The following is a 20,044-nucleotide window of genomic DNA, read 5'->3' on the forward strand; positions in this document are numbered from 1 at the left end:
TTGGAAAGCCCTGAGATAAAACCAAGCAAATGGGAAACTCCTTATATTTTGGATGTGTTTTTTAGCCATAAGAGGTATTTTTTGGAATGCTGGCCCCTGAACAGAGGTCTGCATTAGAAGAACACAGGCAGGCAGGGGAAAAGAATGGAACCTATGCTGCCTAACAGTAACACTTAGCCACACGCTTCTCGACTATCCATAGCGATCCAATACGGCAGCAACATCAGTGCTGGGGAAACTGCCCCTGCCAACCTTTCCAGCCGCATCTCCCACTGCTATCACAATCCATGCTGCATCATCACCAAGCTACCTGCAGTTTCTCTGAATGTACCATGCTGTCTCCTTCTTTTGTGCCTGCTCTTCTCTTATGTGTGGAATACTCTTCTCTAATATTCTTCTTTACCTTCTCTGTCTGGCAAAAATATATATATACATATACGTGTGTGTGTGTGTGTGTGTGTGTGTGTGTGTGTGTGTGTGTGTATTTTTTTTTTTTTTTTGGCAAATTTTTGCCCATCTTTCAAAACTGTGTTAAAACATCATCTCCTCCAGGAAACCTTCCCTGATGTCTACCAGCCCTCTCTGAACTTGCAAATACTTGTTTTATTACATTTATCATATTACAGTGTAACTACATTTTTACGTGTCTGACTTCCCTATGAGACAGTGAATACTTTGTCTTTTACATCTTTCTGTCACTAGTATCTAGCATGGTGTCTAACAGTATTTAGGTATCCAAGTATTTAATTTTTATTTTTTTAAAATATAATTTATTGTCAAATTGGCTAACATACAGGGTGTGCAGTGTGCTCTTGGTTTTAGGGGTAGATTCCCGTGGTTCATCGCTTACATACAACACCCAGTGCTCATCCCAACAAGCGCCCTCCTCAATGCTCATCACCCATTTCCCCCTCTCCTACACCCCCCCCCTCAAATATATATATTTTTCATTAAACTAAAGCCACAAAAGCTAATTAGAGTCTGACTGAACTGAGAAAATTATTCATGGGCTAGTTTCTGGAAACCTGTTCCCAGTCTTAACTCAAGGTTGGAAATACCTGGCAAAATACACAAAGGGAAATGCCTTAATTTTATTCTTACAACAGATCCTCTGTGTGCACCAAGTCTCTCACCAGAGACATTTGTGAAAATCCATATTCAATTTTTGATTGTGGGCTAAAATGATAACAAATTGTTCCAATTATATAGAACCTCCCATCCTATTATAACAGAATGTAGACAAAACCAGGAGGTGCTAATGGGATCCTATTAACCTTCACATTGACCTATCACATTACAACAGTCCCATCTGTTAAGGGAAGAGAGGAAAGAAAGGATAAATAAAGGCCATTAAGCATACTGATGGGTGTCAAGGAGGAATGAAGACTGGTACTCCTAGTCCTCACTTCTTGGTAACAAGTCACTATAGCAAAAGATTTCAAAGCACTGTGTGGTAGGCTTATAATGGCTCATATATTAGTTTGCTAAAGCTAACCCGAAACAACAGAAAATTAATTGTCTCACAATTCCATAGGTCAGAAGTCTGAAATCAAGGTGTCAGCAGGGCTGGTTCCTTCTGAAGATGTGAGGGAGAATCTGTTCCATGCTTACCTCCTAGTTTCTGGTGGTTTGCTAGCAATCTCTGGTGTCCCTTGGTTTGCGGTGGCATAACTCTAATCTTTACATGGTGTCTTCCCCGGGTGCATATCTGTGTTCGGTTTCCTCTTTTTATAAGGACATCAGTTATATTGAATTAGGGGCCCAACCTACTCTAGTATGATCTCATATTACTAATCCTATCTACAACAATCCTATTTCCAAATAAGGTCACATTCTGAGATACATTCTGAGATAAGGACACATTCTGAGTCCTAACTTGGGGTTAGGACTTCAACATGTAAATTTTGGGGGACACAATTCAACCCATAACAGCTCCCAAAGATATGCCCGTGTCCTAATTGCTAGTCCCCACAAATGTTAACCTAGATGATGACTGAACTGAAGATTCTGATATGAAGAGCTTATCCTGGATGATGCAGCTGGGCCCTCAATGCTATCACAAGTATCCTTGTAAGAGCAAGGCAAAGGGAGACACAAAGAAGAGAGGGTAATTTGAAGACAGAAGCAGAGATTGATGTGGCCATAAGCCAAAAAATGTCAGCAGCCACCAAAAGCTGGAAGAGGCAAGGAAAGGATTCTTCTGAGTGCCTCCAGAGGGAATGTGACTCTCTTCATAGCTTGATTTCAGACTTCTGGCCTCTTGAACTATGACCATAACAAATATGGTAATTTTTGGTAGAGTGTCAAAGTGAATCAAAAGACAAGAGTCAACTACATGTTGTTTATAAGAAATTCACTTTAAACATAAAGACATAAATAAATAAAATAAAGACACATAAAGAGCAAAGGGATGGAGAAAGATATACCATTGTAACATTAATTACAAAGAGAGAAAACTTCAGAGCAAGGAACATTATCAGGAATAAAGAGGGGCCTTACACAGTAATAAAGGTGTCAATACTTCAAGACAGAGCAATCCTTAATACCTATGTGCCCAACAAGAGAGTGTCAAAATATGTGAGGCCAAAACTGATGAGAAAGAGAAATAGGTGAATCTACTATTATAGTTGGAGACTTTAACACTGCTCTATCAGAAATGGACAAATCCAGCAGGCAGAAAATCAGTAAAGACACAGATGAATTCAACAGAGCCATCAATGAACTAAAATGACATCTACAGAAAACTTCATCCAAGAATAGCAGATTACACATTCTTCTCAAATTCGCATGGAAGGCACATTCACCAAGACAGACCACATTCTGGGTCATACAACACACCTTAAAAAATGTAAAAGAACTGGGGCACCTGGGTGGCTCAGCTGGTTCAGCGTCCAACTCTTGATTTGGGCTCAGGTCCTGATCTCATGGTTTGTGAGATTGAGCCCCACATTGGGCTCTGCACTGACAGTGTGGAGCCTGCTTGGGATTCTTTCTCTCTGCCCCTCCCCAACTCGTGCTCCCACGCTCTCTCAAAATAAATAAATAAACACACACACACACACAAAAACCCACCAACTGTACTATTTCTGCTCTTAGACCACAATGGAATTAAACTAGAAATCAAAAGGAAAGCAAAAAAGACAGATGAAAAGTCCTCAAATATTTGGAATTAAATAACATTTTTTTTTTCTTTTTTGTTTTTAGTTTTATTTATGTAAGTAATCTCTATACCCAATGCGGGGATCAAACTCACAACCTGGAGATCAAGAGTCTCATGCTCTTCCAACTGAACCAGTGAGGCGCCCCTAAATAACACACAGGTTAGAGAAGAGAAATCTCTAGAGAAATTCTAAAATATTCTGAACTAAATGGAATTAAAACTACACCTTATTGAAATTTGTGGAATACGTGAAAGTGGGACTTAGAGGGAAATTTAGAACATGAATGGATATATTAGAAAACAAGAGCAATCCAAAATCAATAATCTAAGCTTCTACTTAGAAAACTAAAGAATGAAGAGCAAATTAAATCCAAAGCAGAGAAAATAAATATTAAAAATTAGAGCAGAAATCAATGAAAATAAAAACAAGAAATCATAAATAAAACCAATAAAACCAACACTCATTCTTTGCAAGATCAGTAAAATCAATAAATCTCTAGCTATGCTAATTCAGGAAAAAAAAAAAGAGAAAACAAATTACTAACATTATCCATGGGCAGTAAAAGGCTAGCAAAGGAATATTATGTACAACCCTATGCCCCAAAACTTGATAACCTAGATGAAATGAACCAGTTTTTTAGAAGGCACAATCTGTCGAAACTTACATTAAGAAGAAACAGACACACTGAATAGGTCTGTATCTATTAAATAAACTTAACTAATAATTAAAACTTTGCAAAACAGAAAGTACCAGGCCCAAATGGGTTAAATGGTGAATTCTACCAAACATTTAAGGAAAAAAAAAAATCATACCAATTCTCTATAATCTCCTCCAGAGGACATAGGTAGAGGGAATACTCCCTAACTTATTCTATGAGGACAGCATTACCCTAAAATCAAAACCAGGCAAAGACATTACAAGAAATCACAGACCAATGTTTCTCATGAATATGGATGCAAATATCTTCAACAAGAAAGTAAGTAAAATCCAACAATGTATAAAAAGAATTATACATCACAATCAAGTGAGATTTATCCCAGGTATGCAAGGATGGTTCAACATTCAAAAAATAATTAATGTAATACATCATATTGGCAGGCTAAAGAAAAATCACATGATCATATCACTAGGTGCAAAAAAAGCATTTGACAAAATCCTACACCTATGATAAAAACTCTCAGCAAACTAAGAATATAGAAGAACTTCCTCAACTTGATAAAGAACATCTACAAAAAACCTACAGCTAACATCATACTTAATGTTGAGAAACTCAAAGCTTTCCCACTAAGATTAGGTACAAGACAAGGATGTTTCCTCCCACTACTCCTTTTCAATACCGTCCCAGAAGTCCTAGCTAATGCAATAAGACAAGAAAAGGAAATAAAAGGTATACAGATTGGGAAGGAAGAAATAAAACTGTCTTTGTTGGTAGATGGCATAATCATTATGTAGAAAATCCAAAAGAATCAACAACAACAACAAAAAATTCCTGAAATTAATAAGTAGTTTCAATAAAGTTGCAGGATACAAAGTTAATATACAACAGTCAACTGTTTTTTCAATATTGTCAAGATGTCAATTCTTCCCAATGTGATCCATAGATTCAATGCAATCCCAATCAAAATGTCAGCAAATTATTTTGTGGATGTCAACAAACTAATTCTAAAGTTTAAGTGGAGAGGCAAAAGACCCACACTAGCCAACACAATATTGAAGGAGGACAATGTTGACAGATTGACACTACCCAACTTCAAAACATACTCTAAAGCTACGGTAATCAAGACAATGTAGTATTGGTGAAAGAACAGACAAAAAGACCAACGAAACAGGATAGAGAGCTCAGAAGTAGACCCACGGAAATATATAGTCAACTGATCTTTAACAAAGGAACAAAGGCAATACAATGGAGCAAAGATACTCTTCAACAAATGGTGCTGAGACAAATGGACGTTCATATACCAAAAAAAAAAAAAAAAAAAAATCTAAACTCAGACCTTACAGTCTCCATCACAGACATAAATGTAAAAGGCAAAACTATAAAACTCCTGGTGCATCTAAGTGCATGAAGTGTCCAACTTCAGCTCAAGTCATGATCTCACAGATCATGAGTTCGAGCCACGTATCAGGCTCTCTGCTGTTAGTGCAGAGCCTGTTTCAGATCCTGTCTCCCCTTCTCTCTGTCCTTCCCCTGTTCTCTATCTCTCAAAAATAAACATAAGTAAATAAACAAACAAACAAATAGACATTAAACAAATTATAAAACTCCTACAAGATAACATAGAAAATTTAGGTAATCTTGGATTTGGTAATAAACTTTTTAGATATACCAAAGGCATACAATTCATGAAAGAAATAATTGATAACCTGGACTTGTTAAAATTAAAAACTTCTGCTCTGTGAAAGCCAGTATCAAGAGAATGAGAACGCAAGCTACAGAATGGGAGAAAATATTTGCAAAAGACACATCTGATAAAGAAAAATATATATCCAAAACATAAAAAAAAAAAACCCTCTGAAAACTCAATATGAAAAAAAACAACCCAATTAAAAAATGGGCCAAAGACAGATGGTCCACCAAAGAAGATATGCAGATGGCAAATAAGCATATGAAAAGATGCCTCACATCACTTCTCATCAGGAAAACACGAATTAAAACAACAATGACATACCTCTACCTACCTATTCAAATGGCCAAAATCCAGATCACTAACAACATTGAATGCTGATTACCGTGTGAAACAGTAGGAACTCTCTCATTCATTGCTGGTAGGAATGCAAAATGGTATAGCCACTTTGGATGACAGTTTGGCTGTTTCTTACAAAAGTAAACATACTCTTAACCATATGATCTATTAATCATGCTCTTTGGTATTTATCCAAAGCAGGTGAAAACTCATGACAACACAGAAACCTACACATGAATGTTTACAGCAGCTTTACTCATAGTTGCCAAAACCTGCAAGCGACCACGATATCTTTCAATACGTGAATGGATAAATAAACTGTGGTATGTCCAGACAACAGAATATTATCCAGCACCAAAAATGAATGGGGTATCAAGCCAAGAAAAGACATGGAGGAACCTTAAGTGCATATCACTAATGCATATTAGGTGAAAGACGCCAATCTGAAAAGGGTACTTACTGCATGATTCCAACCAATGTCTTGCTGACAAAGGCAAAATGGTAAAGATAGTAAAAAGATCAGTGGTTGCTGGGGGACAGGGGAAGAATAGCACAGAGGATTTTTAGGGCAGTGAAAATATTTTATGATAACAGAATAATGGATACATGTCATTATACCTTTGTCCAAACCTATCAAAGGTACAATACCAAGAGTGAATCCTGAAGTAAACCATGGACTCTGTATGATAATGATATGTCAGGGTAGGTTCATCAGTCGTAGCAAATGTACCACTCAGCTGGAGGATGCTGTGGGGGCAGGGAATATACGGGGAATCTCTATACCTTCCCCTCAATTTTGCTGTGAACCTACAACAGCTCTAAAAAAATAAAGCCTTAGGGGTACGTGAGAGGCTCAGTCAGTTAAGTGTCTGACTCTTGATTTTAGCTTAGGTCATGATCTCATGGTTCATGAGATTGAGCCCCACAATGGGCTCTGAGCTGACAGGGTGGAGCCAGCTTGGGATTCTCTCTCTCTCCCTCTCTCTCTCTGCCCCTCCTATGTGCACACACTCTCTCTCTCAAAAACAAACAAAAACAAACAAACAAAAAACAAACAAAAAAAACCCATTTTTTAATTAAATAAAAATAAAGCCTGAAAAAAGTTGAAAACGATGAAGGAAACATAAATAGTTTGAAGCATGCTTCTTCTCAGAGGGCTCAGAAAAGAGCCTGAAAAATTAAGCCTGAAGTACTCATTGCTGATTATTCTAATGTTAAAACAGAAAAGCACAGCATAGCAGAAAGTCCAGCTTCCAAGCAAGAACTGTTGTCTCTTTGACAGAGCTCCAGTCCAATTATGCCCTAGCCGCTGATTTTTCTATCACCACTTCCCCTTTGTTTCAGAGACAGCATCCACGACCTTCTGTTCATGCGGTGGAGGAAGAAATTGCTTCCCAGAAAGGCTTAGCCCACTGCATTTTACTAGATAAAGAAAAAACAAAAAGTCATTCGACTCTGACAAGCTGATTACTGTCTATGGAGGAGCAAAATGCCTCCCTTAGGACTAAGAAAATAGCCAACAAGGAATACGTTCAAACCTTTAACCACTGCTCTGCCAAGAGCTGCTGCATATGTGCACATTACGCTTTCTCCTCTGAGTGGTCACATGTGCAGAACTGAAAGTACAAGCCTCCATAAGGAGGCTGTCTGGCTGTGGTTTCAAATGCATATAAAGTGAAAGAATGCTCAAATAAAGTCTCCACTTTTGCATTATCTAGGTAAAAATTAGAAGGAAAGAAAAGGAAAGGCTGAAGAGGGAATAGCTAAATAGCTAAACTGAATCTGATATAGTGCCTTATAAAACAAATTTAGACACCTAGACCCCTGAAATTTTTATTTACTTATTTTTAAATTTTTTAATGATTTTTATTTATTTTTGAGAGAGAGAGGGACACACACACACACACACACACACACACACACACACAGAGCATGAGTGGGGAAGGGGAGAGAGAGCAGGAGACACAGAATCCAAAGCAGGCTCCAGGCTCTGAGCTGTCAGCACACAGCCCCCGACATGGGGCTTGAACCCATGAACTGTGAGATCATGACCTGAGGCAAAGTCAGATGCTTAACTGACTGAGCCACCCAGGTGCCCCACAGACCCCTAAGAAGTTTAGAGTAACTACTTTTACTGTCCCCTCCCAATACAGCCGAAGTGGACTACAGTCTCTTTCTTAGTCCTAAGAAATACCTCAAACTGAAACAAAATGGCAAATGTCTGAAGTCATGAACATAATACGGTGTAAAAAATTAATACACACAGATTGTCACTGTGTACAGAGAAATGATGTTCGCTGAAGTGACAAATATCTCTAATACTATCTGCTCACTCTGGTATTCGAGAGCAAACTCCACCTTCTACACCCCAACCGAGATCTTTACAACTACATCAACAACTTTTTTTACTTGATTCAAGTAACTCATGCCGGTAAACGAATTTATTTGTCTTTTTCCCAGTCAGTGATCTTGAGAACAGACACAAAAACAAAGTAACTGAGGCTCAGTATTAAAATGCAGACCTTTAAAAAAAAAAATTCATCCATCCATCCTATTAACCTGCCACTGTCTGTCTGATAACCTGTTCAAGCTTAGAGTCAAGCTTAGAGTCTCTGATAGGTTGCTGCTTTGGATCACCTTTTCTCTGCAATTATGGTTTTATAGGAGCTCCAGGCGGACACAGACAAGACAGACACACACACACACAAACACACACAGAAGTGCATGCATACAACTAACTGGCCTGTCAGAGGCATCCAGCAAAATAAACAAATGAGATCTCTGACCCCTAGAGTGATCATTTTAGTAGTCTGTGACCTTGCCCAATAAATACGGCATTCTCAGCTCTGAAGCCAAGAATTTGACTTCTTAGGCAGAGGTAGAAAAGACAAGACTTCAGTCAGATATTTTCTACAGTTGAACACAGAGTTTCACACAGTCCACAGTTATACAATGAATCATTATCAGAATCAAGAAGGAAAATGTATATTTTAAGCAACTTTCCAGTAAAATAAAAAGACATTCAGACAAAACATACAAAGAATTCTTTTACTATAAATATCAACCATGAGACTCTCCAACCTCTTTCAATCCTTTATGTGTACTTCCACACATTTTTATCACAAATCATTTCATGTAAATATTTCCATACATCTACTTAGCCACAGATTTTCACTTCTATTGAAAAATGAGATATCCCCTGCGTTAATACACCACAATGGAAATGGAAAGACTAGACATCTGGAAGTGCTATGAAATCAAAGAGGAGGATGTAAGATCTGAGTAGAGAAGAATTTTATTATTATTCAACAGGTAAGACCCTCCATGCAGCTATATGCCAAAAACTTCAGAGAATAAACAAGCTGGCAATCACCAAGCAGAATACACATCTCACTGCACCGTTAACAAACTTCTAACCATATCCTAGTTCCACCTTAGTCACATTTCCTCTTGTCACCAATCAGTATGGCAGCCACTATAACCGAAGCCCCACCACTACATGACACTACACAAAGCAAGACACCCAGACAGCATCATGTGCACTGGGGAGCTTTACAGACATAAAACTAAGATCGAGAAGAAGGGAATATGAATCAGGAAGTGAGCCAACAGAGAATTCACAAAGATGACACCACAATGCTTCTTTAGGGCCTATCAGTGGAGGATGCTGAAACTATGATTTTGAGGTCCCAGTTTTCTAGTTCTACCTTTCTGGTTGGTCAAGAATCTGTTTTCTTTCTCATCTTAAAATCATGTCCCTGCTACACAACAGTGGTTGTTTACCTCACAGAGAGTTCATCACATCTCAGCAGCATTCCCAGGCAAATAAAAAACCATTACAGATTAAGGCTCATGCGGCTGCAGAGAGGTCTCTTCATCTGAGTAAGAATTCTTATCTTTTTGTACAGTTGTAGATCCAGCTCTCTCTGGCATAGCAGCCAAATGCCTAGATCAGTAATAACCTGTTGTCAGGACTTACTTAACTGATTGCACTGGGACCATTTGCCAAAAAATTACTGCTTATTCACTCTCTCTCTCTCTTTTTTTCCCCTATGCTAGATGGGTATATTTACATGTACAAGGAGAATAATAAGAAGCCACTTTAGCCTAGTAGTTAAAGAGTGCCAGTCTGGAATCTATCTGGTCACACAAAACATCGTGTGACCTCACCTGAGTTATTCAGTCTCTCTGAGCCTTAGTTTTCTCATCTGTACAATAGGGATATTATATCCTCCTTCAGGGGATCTCTAGGGTTAAATAATATCTATAAAAGCACTTTTTGCACAGTACATAAGAGCTCAGTTAGCTATTGTATACTGCTATTGCTGTTATTATTATTACATTGATAAAGTTAAATAATTTTCTTTGTATTTTGTCCTCTCCCATTCCCCCCATATGATCCTTGGGTGGAATATAATTTTCCGTATCATACAGACACAACATGTCCTCTAAATTGTGTATGTATGTACATGTATACATGTATCTGTTGCTCTGCACTCTGATATTAATCCCCAACATCACGTTATAGAGCCTTCCCTAGGCTAATGTTCACTTTACCACAGAGTCAGTTCAGTTCAACAAGCAGGATAACTAAATTAGCACTGAGGCCAAAGCTGGAAGATTCTCAGGTGGAGCCAAACCTAGAAGGTGTAGAGTCACTATTTTTATGAAAAGAGATCTTACCCAATACCAGGAAGTTGGAATTCTAAGTAGATAGGAAACTTGAATCTTAGAACTAGAGAAATCGGGTCACTCTCCTTCCCCCATATTTTATCAATATAAATTTTCCAGAACAGGAAAAGGAGGAAATGTCTCTCTTTCTAGCCAAAGAGATTTAATTAAGTTGCTTCTAGTGTTCATTAGTGTCCTTAAGATTTATACTTCTCAACTATCTTCCAGTAGAAGGAAGCTGAAATAGCCCAAAACAAAACTAAGAAATAAATCTGTTTATCCTTGACATCCTCAAAAGATGCCATGTCTTGGGGCGCCTGGGTGGCTCAGTCGGTTAAGTGTCCGACTTCGGCTCAGGTCACGATCTCGCGGTCTGTGAGTTCGGGCCCCGCGTCGGGCTCTGGGCTGATGGCTCAGAGCCTGGAGCCTGCTTCGGATTCTGTGCCTCCCTCTCTCTCTGCCCCTCCCCCGTTCATGCTCTGTCTCTCTCTGTCTCAAAAATAAATAAACGTTTAAAAAAAAAAAAAAAGTTGCCATGTCTCCTTTGCTCAAGAACCATTCCACCTAAGCCAGTCCTCATCCACTATCCCTTAACCCAAATAAAACCTTCTCCTCGCTTATGTAGCCAGTACTACATCTATGATTAAACTGATTTATACTAAAGTGCCAATGACAGCTCCCTATCTACTTTTCTAATAACTTATTCGTTATGAATCTTTAACTAATGTAGAAGTATAGAGGATTACTTTTAGACAGGGAGTCTTTCTTATTTACCTTTAAATTGCACTGATTTTCTTTAGTCACATATAAGGCTGCCCATGGGAGCAACGGAAAGGAGACTTTATTGTCCTCAACCTCAAAGGAAAAGGGATCATGGGCTCTACTTCCTCTTGCTTTGCTCAGACCTAACACCGGGACTCTCCAGATACATACAGCCCATTCAATGTTCATCCTATCCTTTTTTGCTCTCAACACATAGAACCAGTAGAACAGTCACTAGGCAAGCCAAATCTTTTAACATCAGAGAGACTCCCAGTAGAGAAGAAAGGCTGCCACTTTCATCTTCCTGGAGAGATTCTCGGGACTTTTAGAGGGACCTTGGAGCTGTGACCTCAAATGTTTAATTTTCTCTCCTCCTTTCCCCAGCTATTCCTAACTGTAGGGTTATCTACCCACAACTATTTTTTTTAAGATTTTTTTAAAAGTAATCTCTACACCCAATGTGGGTCTCGAACTTATAACCCCAAGATCAAGAGTCACACACTCCACCGACTGAGCCAGCCAGGCACCCCTATCTGTTCACAACTTTAAAGAATTAGAGGACTGCATGATTCTAATTACAGGGCATTCTGGAAAAGGCAAAACTACGGAGACAGTAAAAAGATCAGTGGTTACCAAGGGTTGGAGGTAGGAGTGGGGAGGGATGAATACATAGAACACAGGGGATTTTTTTAGGCCAATTAAACTATCCTGTATGATACTGTAATGGTGAGTACATATTATTATACATTTGTCAAAACCCACAGAATGTACAACACAAAGACTAAACTCTAATGCAGATTATGGACTGTAGTTAATATTAATGTATCAACATTGGCTCATCAGTTGTAACACATGTACCACACTAATACAAGATATGGTAGCGGAGAACTCCAATACTTTCCACCCAATTTTTTGTAAATGTAAATGTAAAACTGATCGAAAGAATAAAGTCTATTTTTTTTTTTTTTAAATTAGAGGAGGCACTGCTTAATAATCCCCGCCAGGTACAATGACTACTAACAACCAAGATAAGCTATACAAGAAGAAGGCAAAAAGTAAAAAATGAGACTATGGAGCTTGATGAAACTACAGAGCTTGATCTCAAAATAAACAGGATGATAACTGAAGACAAGGAAAGAGGCTTGAGGAAGTGAGTGAAGGAGAGAGAGAGAGACAACTCTCACATCACTTTTAGTGACTGGTATGCAAAAAACTAAAACAAATGTTTTCTCCCTCAGAGAAAGAGAAGAGAAACCAAGTTTATAAGGGGTACTGAGATACTCGGCAGAAAAATCACCAGCATTAAGCCTCTGGCATACTTACAAGTGTCACCCTGATGCCTCTCCCTGTGGCTAAGAAATCAGAGCTGTCATTGTAACCAAGTCTGCAACCTGTGCTCGCGCCAATCTTTATGGTAAATTGAGGTCTTTTTTCAGGAAAATCAAGGGATAATTGCCCAGTATCAAAAGAAGATATGACCCCTGGGAGGAGAAAGGAGGCGTTCCTTTTGCCACAGGATGATTCTCTCCGGAATAACATAAATGGCTCTTCAAGAGACTATGTCTTTGATAAGCTGAGCTGCAACTCTGACAGCCAATCTGCTGAATGCCGAGCAGAGCACTCAGCTTTCTACAATGACTCAAAGGACACGGCCAGGCTGCAGATTTATTCTGCTGACTTTCCCTGCAGAGCTACTCAAGTTTTTCAAAGGCAAAAAGGAAGAACTCTTTCCTTACACCCAGGGAATTGCAGATTCCTCCTGGGATCTAAAGACAGAACGATGTTTGCTCAAAATCTGACATCATCGATGTGAACAACAAGATTTAAGAGCTGGAATGATGGCTGGCAATTTTAGTCTTTAGAGCAGAAGTTGGTTCAGCTCTTCAATCTGCCGGCAGGATCAGCAGCCACACAGGGCACATGGCGTGCCAGACTGGGAATGGGCTAATTTCAAAATTCATTCTCCTTCTCTCTGTACTTTCACATGACAATTGCAAATAGGCCAGATTCTTACCAAAGCACAGTCTTAGGTGGTATATTTCCCTGCACAAAGAAATTTCAAAGTAAAAACACAAAGGTGCTGTTACAAAGAGATAAACCGCAAAGCTTCCATCTTTTCTCCACAATGTTTACCTCCGTGAAATCTTATCCTTAGCCTGATAATTTTCTGAGGGATTTAAGAAACAAAATATATCCACAATAAACTATTAATAGCAGCATTCCTCCCTCACAATTTGTATGTCACTTCTTCAAGATGAGATTTTAAAAGAGAAAAGCTTTCTATGTATCCTAGTTGAAAGTAACGGCCATGTGCTATGATTTATAGGACAGTCCCTCTATAGTTAAATAGATTCGACCCTCAACAGACAAAAGAAAACTAGGCTTGAGAGTTAAGATAAGCAATTTCTGTGTGAAACCTTTTTTATCTTATGACAAACAAAGATTTTAAAACATTAAAATTTAGAGACAATCAGTTCTATTTTTATTTAAAATATGCATTGCTGTTCTGAGCAAGTACCCTGAAATAGGTACTGGAGCAAGGGTAATAGCAATAGCGAAATATAGCACAGAAATTTATAAGCAGAAAATCAGAATAAGACTTTTTTCCCCAAGAGCAAAATATATAACCCTTTTGACAAAAACAAATGAAAAAAAGGGCAAAAATAAAGGCATTCTGCTTTATAAATAATACTGGCAAACAATAAGCATCTTACATTTTTAGATATAAATTTAGCTAAGTGTTTACTAATACTTGCAACTGTAACCCTTTCAAAGGGGCTTATCATTTGGTTATAAAGACTCAATTAAGATCAAGACTTGGCTCTTCCCTAACTCCAGATGAAGGGGCTTTTCTTGTACTGCAAGTCCCATTGAAAAAGGACATTGTGTTTTAATAGAAGTCACTGGCATATGGTTAAAAAGCTTAAGTTTGTCCGGTTCCATCCTTTGAGCAGAACACTGAGGTTCTCTTTCCTCTCCTATGAAAGAGCTTCCAGACAGCATCTCTTGCACCGTGTTCATAATGCACAATTTATCGGCATTTCGTTTCCTTTTTCTAAATGGCCGGGAGGGAAGAAGAGCTCCACAGCCACCGTGTGTGGTTAGTAATGGCGCTTTTACTTGTCATTGTACAAAGCCTGTTAAATATTTACAACACAGACAGCAATATCTAGTCCTAAACACCCAGTTGTGAGTTTGAATTTTTTTAGAAATAAATCTATGACAAGTTTTCCCCAGCAAAACGCCAGAAGACTTTACTAACAGCTTCAAGAGACCCAGCGGGTCCAGAGGAGCAGTTATAGGCCATCTGGTGATTACTTATTATTATTTATACAGCACTGTAGATGTACACACAGATGTGTTATGAATCCACATACAGAGTAGGCCCTAACAAGGGCTTCAGACAAAATGCGACTGCTGAGCAAGTCAATCTGCATTAAAGAAACACACTAACCAGAAAGAGGGAACACTCTGGCTGTTCTTCAATCTGCCGCATTAGCTGGAAGAGTATTTGATAAAAGAATGATGAATTCTACACGACGATGACAATATCTTGCAAGTTAACAACCTAGCTATATGTGGTTTTGCAGGGGTGGCAAAAGAGGGACTAACGAAGGACAGGCTCCCAGAGACAGAAGGCAGTTTGTGAAAGAAGGGACTAACAAACAGCCTCTCTCCTGATTTAGGAAGAACGGAGATACAAAGATACTGGATTTTATTTTTTTTCCACCAGGAATGCTCTGAGAACAGCTTCTGGGCTCCCATTCCAAATATTAAGTCATACCCAAGGAAAACAAGAGTGAATAACTGAAAAATTTCATCTTAATTTCCTGGGTATAGCTCTAATTAGGTTCATACAGCCTCTCCCCCACCACCCCCCACCCCCACCCCCTCGGCAAACTGGAGCAGGGATGCTTTTAATCTACCATGTTCTTAGTAACATAACACTAACTGTAATACGAAAACCTAAAATAATCAACCACACGTTTCTAAGAGCAAGCGTCAAGAGTGCCAGATCTGACGTTAAAAACAAGTTGAATTCCTTGCTCTTAATACATTTATAGTTTTAAAAACCTCAGTCCCAATTTTGTCTACACAATGCAAAATGGTGGTCTACTTCCATCACAAGGCTACATAAAACTGCAGCATAGTCAGAGTGGACTGAAAGTTATTGCAAAATCAACATATTATTACAAAAAACAAGGTTAGCATTTGGCCTAATTGTGTATAATGCAGTGTATTTTCAGCTGCCTGACAGCATGCAGGCACTCTTACCAGATGGGAACTGGATGAATTATTGAATGAAATATGAATTATTAAATAAAAATTTGAATTTTTTTTAAACTCTTGGCAGGGGGTGAGGAAGAAAGGCTTATCTGTCTGCCTGAAATTGCCCTCACCTGTCGAAGCATGTAAATATGGTACGTACCACCATAAATGGGGTTTACCTAACCAGCCACTTCTTTCCTTGTTATTCTCTAATTCAAGATGCTCCCCTAACATAAAGAATTAGTAACCAGCACCAACCCATTTTCCTTCTTTTCTTTTGTGTTAATGCCAGGTAATAGGGAAACATGCCAGAAGGATAGAATTAAAAATCCAGAGTCCCATAGTACCAGTATGGTCCATTTAAAGGGAGGGCTGGGATAACAGAGAAAGTCTCTATAGATTTGTGTTACATAGGCAATAAAACATATACCTTTGTAGTATGCCGGCATTTAACCAATCATAGAAGCTATTTGTTGCCTCATATATTACAAAGCAATAGAGATTTAAGGGATAATGTTCATGGAGGCAGAGGATACGAAGCAATAAACAGCACTGGAGGTTGGTTAAATGCCAAGTGAAGCCAGGACTACAGCACCATAAACATTATTCCTATTATATGACAAGATAAGGAGGTACAAGAAGCTGCCCTCAATCCCACCACAACTAGGGCTCTATTGCTATTCTTGGCCTTAGAAAGGGAAAGCAGGCCCTGGAGGTCTATGAGCTAGTTATGTGTTTCAGGTCTCAGATATGAACAGAACCTCAACCTGTACCTAAATGTCCTCTGGGAGAAGAAAAGATCCGGTAGGACACATCCGTAGGGGAAAAAAAATAACAAGAGCTGATCAGGTCACACTGGACAGAGAAACAATCAAAAGATTTGTCCTTAAAAGGACAGAGTTGATACAGAGTTGGTTATGACAGAAATCTTTCTCAGTGGCTAATAATGGGATGATACTGTGCATTAGAAGTATCTCCTCCGAGGAAATGTGTTCCTGTTCTTAAGGAAATAGACATTCTAAGTAATAAGCTTATATGATCAGCTTCTGCTCAAAGGCTTTGTTATGATAACCAGAAGGGCTACTGAAATCTGTGTAATTTGTACTGCAAAACAGTGTCATGTTCCAGAGAGGGAGGTATGGGAATATGGAATTTGTTGACTTCTAGTAATAAAAACTGGACAAAAAACGTCTAAAAGATAAGTTATCTAACTGCATTTACAAATCCAAGATTACTGTCAAAAACATAGTACAGCTGACCTTCGAACCACACGGGTGTGTGAACTGGGCAGGTCCATTTGATAAACATAGTACAATACTGTAAATTTTTTTCTTCCTTACAATTTCCCTAATAACATTTGCTTTTCTCTGCTTACTCAATTGTGAGAATACAGTATACAGTACATATAACATACAAAATATGAGTTAATCAACCATTTATATTATTGGTAAGGCTTTAGGTCAACAGTAAGCTATTAGTAGTTAAGTTTTTTGGGGGGGGTCAAAAGTTGTATGCAGATTTTCAACTCCCCACGGGTGTTCCTAACCCCTGTACTGTTCAAGGGTCAACTGTAATTGTTTCTGCTTGCATATAAAATAAAACAACTTTACAATCCATCTTTAAATAAAAACGTCTCTCAAAGCATCAAAAACTTAAAAGACTGGGGCGCCTGAGTGGCTCAGGTCATGATCTCTCGGTTTGTGGGTTCCAGCCCCGTGCAGAGCCCCACGTCGGGCTCTGTCTGTGCTGACAGCTCAGAGCCTGGAGCCTGCTTTGAGTTCTGTGTCTCCCTCTCTCTCTGCCCCTCCCCCACTCACACTGTTTCTCTCTCTCTCTCTCAAAAATGAATAAACATTAAAAAAAATTAAAAGAAAAAAAACTTAAAAAACTACCTAAATTCGGCACCAAACGAAACTTTTATTATTTTAATAACAGAAGCAAAGCCATTTTATGGTCACAATGGTTTTAATTAGATGCTATCTTATAAACATTTCAAAAACCCAAACCACTCAAATTCAACCAACCCTTTGCCACAGGGTATCTGGGGTACTGTTGCCTTAACAACACTAACCCATTCTCTGGAGGCAGCTCTATTAACTACTCCTGCTACCACATTCCATAGAGAGGTATTAGCAAGAATATTGGTTTCCCTAAGTTCCTCTTCATGAGAGTGATTAGGCCTCAAGAGAAACACGGTCTCAACAGGAGAGCAGAAATGAAAGGGCTCAAAACACCCTCATCTGTCTTTTCAGACAAGAATGCAGAGAACACAACCTTCAGCAGCCATCTTTTTTAAAAAAAGTACATGCAGCATATTTAGAATTCAGCTGTGTCACATCAGACTTACTGTTGGGAAGTGGATCATGAACAGAATCCAAAAATAACAGCCATTAAAGACCTAGCAACCAAAACATGTTTACGTATCCATTGAAAGCCCGGTGGTTTTGATTATATGGTGGAGAGCATAATCCACTAGTCTATTTTAGGTAAATTTTCCTTTCACCTTCCCTTAATATTAAGGCATAAGATGATTTCTGAGTTTAGGGCCCATTGGGTAAAGTCCGGGCACAGAACAGATATTGAAATAATGCAAGATTCACATAGTTTTCGTCTGTTGGTTGGTTTTTTAAGGATCAGTCTCTTGAATTGTAATTTGCTTTCATTCCTTCTTCCGCTAAGTGGTATACCGGAGCCACCGATTTTTGAGGCTTCTATGGCAGTAAGTTCCAAACCGTGTCTTGTAAAAATTACCATGGTCCTTATCGCCAGTCCTGGAATTTACATAGCCTTTTTAAAAAATTATTATTCTACCATTTCTGGAATAAAAAATTTGAATCAATGACAGAGGATTATACATAGCTTGAAGGCCTCAAAGGGGCTCCAGGATGAAACCATTTTCAAGGGATATAAGGAAGTTGGATGACAGGCCAAGGGTAGTTCGCTTTCCCAAATTTATCTTCTCTGCCAGATTTCCACTATTTCATATAATAGAAAGCAATCACAGTAAAATGAGTCTTGCAGAGATCCTAGAGTTAAATTTTACTTAGATATTGGGAGAAACTTGGAAGAAGACTAAATATAACTAAAGAACTACAATTTTACCTAACCATAAAGTTCTGACATGCAAAGGAGTTACCTTCATAGACTTAAGCCGGAGTTTTCTATGCTTTTCTATGAAACAAGTACCTTGAATCCAAAAGAAGATACTCATCTCCCTGAGTACCATATCCACTAAAGGGAAAAAAAGCCTTTGGGACTTATACTAGAGGTTATAATGAGTCCTAACAACCAAAATACCAGCAGACAGTTCAGAAATGGGAGGAAGAATAGGGGAAGGAAAAGGCTTATGATAAACAGTACCCAACAATACAAAAGGAACCAAAGTAAAAAGTCCTACTGTTTTTACCACCTCTAGTCCAAAAAATGCAAAACAAAAAGAAACAAACAAACAAACACAAAACCGTCTGGGATCTCACAAATTTCAGTGAAAACTACTCTTTTCTGATAGACAGTCTGAAGAAACCTATTTAAACCTTTCTTCTTCCGAGAGCTTAAGAGATGATTTTCCATTTTAATTTCTTTAAGTCCTTGTCTAGGTGGTTTTCAGCATACAACATATAAGAGGGGCACTGAGTAGCTTAAGCCATGAACAAAGAAAAATAAATGTAAGTATGAGAAAAATAACTCTTTTCACCAAAAATGCAGATTTTTAAAGGGAGATAAGTGAAAAGGGTCCCAGGTATCAATTATGGAAATCACAGTAACTACTGCTATCAACACATCCACACACAAAAATCTGGAGGGATCAAGTTCAGATATATATTCTAATACAGCTGTTTGAAAATGAAAACAAATTTATCCTAATTTCTCAGGTGGCTTCTATTGTAAAAGAATAAAACATAAATCACACGGGGAAAACATCCAACCAACAATAAAGTTGAAAACTCTGACAAGGAAGGAAATATACCCTATGATGCTGAATACTTCAGAATATAATGGCTTTTTTAGTCTTCTCTGAAATTTTCAGCATTTACTGGAATGTGGAATCATCCTTCTGCCCATTCCTTGTCACCACCCCCATCTCATTCACCTCTCAAATTCCAATTCCTAGGAATCTCTGGAACTTAACTCTCTCTTTTTGTCTAAGTATTTACAATGTTTAATAGAACTAGTCTGCAATCTCACATACCACCAGTAAGTGTCACTGGGCAGTCACATGGCATATTCCTAACTGAACAGAAATTCAACCTTCAGGTTCCATAAAATCAATTCATGAAGGCAGATAAAACTTTCTTTGTATTCCTTTCTTCATCCTTTGTGGAACATGGCAGTAGGGAAGGGTCTAGGAAGAAGAGTTAAGAAGGTGCAAAATGGGGAAGAAGAAAAAAAAAGGTAACTTCAACAAAATTACTTTATTAAAAAAGCATATAATGAAAAATATCTGACACAAAATGTACACATATGCAAATAATAACATGGCAGCTGACGAACAGCACA

General features: G+C 38.4%; 1 protein-coding gene and 1 long non-coding RNA gene across 5 annotated transcripts in view; one reads left to right on the top strand and one right to left on the bottom strand.

The window, feature by feature from the left end:
* Positions 1-20,044, bottom strand: part of ATF7 (activating transcription factor 7) — an 88,426-nt gene that overhangs the window by 48,707 nt on the left and 19,675 nt on the right. The window lies entirely within an intron of this gene.
* Positions 9,664-12,476, top strand: LOC144616907 (uncharacterized). The gene is made up of 2 exons (XR_013556760.1): positions 9,664-9,727; positions 12,254-12,476. It is a non-coding gene; the product is annotated as an uncharacterized LOC144616907 (long non-coding RNA).

Source organism: Panthera onca, chromosome B4, assembly GCF_046562875.1.
Source record: "Panthera onca isolate mPanOnc1 chromosome B4, mPanOnc1 haplotype 2, whole genome shotgun sequence".
Taxonomy (NCBI): Eukaryota; Metazoa; Chordata; class Mammalia; order Carnivora; family Felidae; genus Panthera; species Panthera onca.